At 38.1% G+C, this 6,538-nt stretch overlaps 1 pseudogene; it reads right to left on the minus strand.

The window, feature by feature from the left end:
• Positions 1–208: 208 nt before the first annotated feature.
• Positions 209–3,377, minus strand: LOC110347363 (ZZ-type zinc finger-containing protein 3 pseudogene; annotated as a pseudogene).
• Between the last annotated feature and the right edge of the window lie 3,161 nt (positions 3,378–6,538).

A 6,538-nucleotide genomic window follows, 5' to 3' on the forward strand; every position in this document is an offset into this window, starting at 1 on the left:
ATCATATTTATGACCAAGTTCTCTGAAACCTTTGGGATTTACTCTCTCGTGAATATGTGCTCTTGAGTCTGTCTCACTAAGATCGCCGCCTCCAGGCTTCAAGGCAGTGAGGAGATGCACCAGGGAACCTCTGCTCATAAGGATGCTTGGCTGCTGAACAGGGATGGAGAGCCACACAGTACAGAGTTGGGCTGGACGAGAACACTCAAGAAATGCTCATGCTGTGAGTGTCATTCAGACCATTTCAAACTGTGCACATCACCAACAATGACACCATTGCTATATGTTGAAGAGGACTCATGAGGGATGTGCTCACTCTGCCATTTCATCTATTCACTGGGAAGTAGTTTGGGTCCAGGTAATTATAACTGGTGCCCTGGGCCATACAGTAGTCTTGGTCTAAGAATGTCTCTGACCTATAAACAGGCTCTAGTTGGTAATCTTCCTTGTGAATTTCATGTAGGCAATCTGAACAAGAATCACAGAAATCCAAAGACATCTCTGAGGGACAATCCTGGAAGTGCCACCAAACACCCTGGATAGTTTCCATGCCACAGTTATCACATTTGAAGTCCACGTGCTGTACAAATCCACTTTCAGCTTGCATTTGCTGAAGTTTCTGCTTCCTTAATGTTTTAAATTGTAATAGTTCTTTATATTCAGGTAAATTCCTATACATGATTGGAATAATTTTTTCATCCAACGCCTCCTTGGCTGCAGTGCCCCTATGGCTATGGAAGCAGGGCTGGTCGTCATCCTTGTCCATGTACACTGGTGGTTCACATGAAGTCATGAAAGTGGAAGGTTTAAAGAGATGTTTATTAAGGGGGTGCTGTTGTTTGCTTGTCAAAGACTTTTTGGAATATATATTCAGGTTTGGTGTTGTGCCCAGAACTGGGATGCTAGCTTTAGTTAGCTTTATGAAATACGTATGTAGTCAGCTAGCAACCTGTCTCACAGTCCTGTTGCGCAGCTTGTCTGCAATCTTCTGTCAGCGCAGAGACTCTACACCCTCAGGAGGGTGCTTCAGGAGCAGCTGTTCAAGCTTTCTCTGCTCTTCCACTGTCCACAGCTGGTTAAACGTTTCGGGCCTGGTGTTGTCACACAGCTGGCCCCTTATCATCTGAGGTGGCTGTGGGAGCCTTCTGGACCATCACTGAAGGGCAGCACAGAGTAGGAAAGGGACTCTCCATCTTTCTTAGGGTCCACAGGGCTTTTTGGTCTAGGAGGTAAACCTACTTTATTAAAAACTAACTCTACTCTCCTAGTATGTCTTTTATGGTTTTTAAACTCTCTTTCAAAGTTCCCAAGGCTATTGGTATATTGATCCCATACAATCTCAGGGAACTGAACAACTCTCTATGGATATGGAAGCCCTATATCAGCCTTTGTCTGGAGTTTCTCTACAAATACCATGGGGTTTCTGAGCACTTCCCTCTGGTGCTTGCCTAGGTCTCGAGGTCCTGGTTTCCTCGGGAGCCCTGAGCCTCAAGGACAGCAATGGTCTTCAGCAGTCTCTGATAATCCTTGCTGTGTTTCAGTGCCACATGATCCGATTCAAAGTAATAAACATCAAGATCATCATCTTCCTCTTTTGCAATGTGCTGACTGGCACTCTCTTTGGCAGGTTGGCATATGTCTGATACTGAGTCTTCCCTCTGAGGGTGGCTTACTTAGTCCTTCGCTTCCATTGTTTTGAGAGTCACAACATAAAACTTTTTCATTTTGAGAAATATCATCAGGACTTGTGAGAGACTCACTTACATTATTGCTAGCAGTTGCACCTGTTTCATTGGAACTAAGATTATTCTCCTCACATTGTCCATTCTCTCTGCAAGGAGAACTGTTTTTAGTGGGACTAGCTCTGGCAGGGGCGGCCCTGTGTGGTGACATTCTCAGGGTATAGTGACGTTCTTGAAGTTCTGACAGAGATGTCATCTGAGCTGAGATGCTGTCTAGAACAGACGGTGACTCTCCTTCTGAGACTGGAATACTCTCAAGAGCTGCATCCAAGACGTTACTGGTATTTTCATTACACTGCTCTTTTGAGGCACTGCTATCTCCCACCACATCTACTTCCTCCTCAGAATCCCTTAAAGATGACTGGATTTCAGAAATGGGGCCTGAAGCTGGCTTCATAGTCAACTGATTAACACACTCCACAGACAGGCAGGCAGTTCCTAATTTGTGGTCCTCCAACTTGACCTGCACTTCTGAATTTGTGCAAGGCATGTTATGGTCTATATAACTGTCGTCCCTCCTATTATCAGGGAACACTGAAGTCTGGGTTTCCAAAGCCCCATTTGCAGCTATTGATTTCTCCTGCAATGCATAGGAACCAGCACTATTTTGCTTAGTGTTCCCATCAGGCTGACAGTCATCACAGTTTAAAACAGCAGAATCACTGTCATCAACACCATTCACAGTAAGATAGCCTGTGATTTCTTCAACTACTGCAGAATTAAGTGGCCCTTCCTCACTGACATTCACCTTTTTGACTTCCCCTTTCTCACAATCATCCAGTATAAGATATCGATAAGCACGTTTAGTCCCTTGAATATCTGCATCATTGTCCACTCCTGTCCTCCTCTGTTCTACTGACTCCTTGTCTGATTTGATAGGCGAATCTTCTTCTGAACTGTTTGGTGCTTCAGATCTAAGACAACGTTTAATTCTTTTTAAAACTGGTGATACAGGTTCTGTTTGCCTTCTCTCACAATTTTCTATTGCCTGCCTTTCTAGGTTATCCTTTTCGCAAGAAGAAAGTCCTCTTTTCCTAGGGCTTACCCATGATTCTCAAGTACTCTGCTGCTTTAAATCAGTGGTTTTTCCATTATTATTTCCCTTCTGAATTTGCACAGGCTCTGGTCTCTTTTTTGGGGATCTTGATCATACTGTATAACCAAAGATCTATCATTGTGGAAACATTATTTCTTTTCCTTATATTCTGAAGGAGTTGGTGCTATGTCAAGAATAGAGCTTATGTATCAGGGTTTCAGACTCTCAGCTTCAGCCATGGAAAATACTAGAAACTCTTAAATTCCTTTGGCTGAGTTCTACCAGTATTAAGATGGACAGGTTCCTGCAGACATGTTTCTTAGGGCCTTTTAGGAAGTGTTTCTCCTAGTATCTGATTCCCAAGCGTCTGTATTTATCTGTCATCACTGATATAGTCCATGTTACACTGAGACTTCAGGTGTTAATTATTTATATGGTTGTACTAGCACAACTTGGAATCTTCCGCGCAGGGTCACTCGCCACGGCAGCTCGGGGAGGCGCCGCCACCACGGCCGCACTCTGCCCCCGCCACGCCACGGCACTTGCTTCAGTGGCCGCAGCCGCAGGAAACTGGAACAATTTCCCTTTAAATATAGCATTCTGTTGAACTATATAAATATATTTAATAATCTTGATCCACAATCCATTATTTTTCATTCTTGATCTGTACCCTACGTGCCATGGGAGTTTGCAGACCTTTTGATAACTGTCTCAGAGTAAAATTTATGTACAGCAAACTGCACCTATATAAGATACACAATCTGATAAATCCTGAATGATGTATACATCTGTGAAAAACACTATCAGAATTAGAATATGAACTATTTGTATTACACTGAAAAGTTTTCCCCATGCCTCTTCACAATGCATTGCTCCTGCTGCCTCTGATTTCAGGAAACTACTGATTTGCTTTCTATCACTATATATTAGCTTTATATTTAGAGTTTTATATTTTACATAAATAGAACTATATAGTATATATAATTTTGTGTCTGCTTCTTTCACTCAACTCAGTGCTTTTAATACTGGGCAATTTAATGGCATGTACATTCTTGTTCATTGCGGACTCATATTCTTTATATGGCTATATCTTCCGTATTTTATTTCTCCACATATCAGCAGAGAGGCTCAAGGTTTTGGTAATTCTAGATAAAGTCTTTTTTTTATAAGAATTTGTGTACAACTAAACTTATGTTTTCTTTTCTCTTGAGCATCACCTATAGCTTAGTTGATAGAATCACATTATAAGCACATATTTACATTTTTAAGAAACTGTGAAGCTTTTTCCCAAAGAAGTTTCACCATTTTATTTCCATCAGTGAAGTATGACAGTTGTTTGATATTCTTGTCAACTCTTAGTAGCCTCAGTCTTTTTTGTTTTAGTTTTTCCAATAAGTGTATGTCATTGTGGATTTAGTCTGAATTTCTTGATAACACTGAGGTTTTTATCACTACATTTTGGACACTTGTGTATTATATTTTATGAAATATCTGTTCAAATAATTTACTAACTTTTTTATTTGGTCTTTTTTTCTTTTATTAATTATTGAGGTTTAATAATTATTTAAATATTGTAGAATAAGTTCTTTGTATGATATGTAATTTTCAGGGATTTTCCTCAAGCTTATAGATGGCTTTATTTTTTTAACTGAATCTTTCAAAAGGTTACTCTTTACAATTATTTGTCAAGTTCAATTTATCAATTTGTAGACGTTCTGTATTTTAGAGGTCCTAGCTAATATATATTTGCTTACCTCAAAATTGCCTGCATCAAAATTCCACATATTTTTCTAAAACTTTTTTCTTGGTCTTTTATAGTTTTAGCTTTTTTTTTTTTTTTGGTATGTACAAATAAACAGCAGATTTTTAAATCTTTTTTTCCATTCAGCTGTCTAATTGTTTCAACATCAGTTGCTGAAGAGTCTTTCCTTTTTCCACTTCCACAACCATTGTTGACTAAAGGCTATTTTTAAGCTCTCTATTCTGCCTTATAAACTTATGTGGATATTATCCACCAAAAACAAATTATTTTGGTGCTAAAGCTCTATAGTGTATATCAAAATCACACAAAGTACTCCAACATTATACTTTCTTCTAAGATTACTTTGTCTTTTCTGGATGGTTTACATTTCCATATCAATTTTACAATCATCTTGTAATTTTCTGTCTAAAAACCTTTCAAGATTTTGAGTGGCATTGTGCAAAATCCATAGATCAATTGGAAAGAATTTGTATATTAACAATATTAAATCTTTCAACCAGTAAACATGTTATGCATTTTTAAAATATCTTTTCAATTTTACTCAGCAAACTTAACCCATGTGGTTATCGTTTTGGTGGTTCCTGATATCTCTGTATTCCTTTGAGTACATCTAACTTTGCTCTCATATATGATGAGGGTTCAAACTTTAGAGAGTTGCTCAATTCAAAACAAGAATCAAAAATAAAAATAATAGTAATCAAGCCATGGGCGCTTATTGTAATGGTGCAAGCAAGATGCTAAATGGAGAAAATGACAGCTCCATGTTGTGTTCCATTTTCTCCCAGGTAAGAGTGATCCAGTAAGAGTCAGGTTTATAGACTCACATCTCTCACCATGCACTAACCTGAAATAAAAAAGATCTAAATATTAAATCAGAAACACTAAGTCTGCCAGAGGAGAAAAATAGAACTCTTGAAGACAGAGGTGTAGGCAAAGACTTTATGAACAAAACCTTAATCAAACAAGAAATATTACAAAGAATCAACAACTGAGATCTCATTTATTGAAAAGCTTTTTCACTGCAAAAGAAGCCATCAACAGAGTGAAGAGACAACCCACAGGTGAGAAAACCTTTTTGTCTGTTCCTCAGACAAAGGAATATCTAGAATTCAAAAAAAAAATCTAGTTTTGGATTAGTATTTTTTTAAAAAAAATCAGATTCCCTCAATTTAAAGACCCAATCCAAAATGGGTATCTGAGATGAATACTACTTCTCAAATGAAGAAGTAGAAATGACAAATAAACACATGGAAAAATGTTCAACACCACTGGTCATTCGACAGTTACAAATTAAAACAACACTAAGATTCCATCTAACTCCAGAAAGAATGGAAATTATCAAGAAATCAAACAATAACAAATGCTGGTGGGCATATGGGGAAAAAGGAATCCTTCTCCACTATTGTTGAGAATGTATACTGGTAGAAGCACTGTGGCAGTCAGTGTGGAGATCCCTCAAAACCTGAAACTTAAGGTTCCATTTGACCTAGCTATTCCTCTTCTTGGTATCATCCCTAAAAAATTTAAAACATTATATCACAGTGATATATGCATACTCATGTTTATAATAACATAGTTTGTAATAGCTAAATCTTGGAAACAGCCTAAATACTCATCAACCAATGAATGGATAAAGAAGATGTGGTTTTATTGTACAATGGTGTACTACTCAGCCAAAAAGAAGGATGAACTTGAAACATTTACAGGTAAATGGATGCACCTTGAGACCATACTCTTAAGTGAGATAAATCAAACACATATGTGTAAATGTCTCATTATTTCTCTGGTGTGAGAAACCAAAAGTGTAAATAAGGATCAAAATGTACTCCAGATATTATGAAATAGGAAGAAAATGCTCAAATGTGAAGAGAAAGTACGGAGGGGAAAGGAAGGAAATGAAAAAAACAAGAAAAGAAAGAAAATGGAAGCAAACTTTTGTAAACAAAGAGGGGAAGATGAGTTGAAAGGAGGGTAGGGGAATGGGAAAAATAGAGGAAT

The sequence above is a fragment of the Heterocephalus glaber genome, unplaced genomic scaffold, assembly GCF_053883595.1.
Source record: "Heterocephalus glaber isolate CG9 unplaced genomic scaffold, H.glaber_assembly_v1.0 deba00001720, whole genome shotgun sequence".
NCBI classification, from domain to species: Eukaryota; Metazoa; Chordata; class Mammalia; order Rodentia; family Bathyergidae; genus Heterocephalus; species Heterocephalus glaber.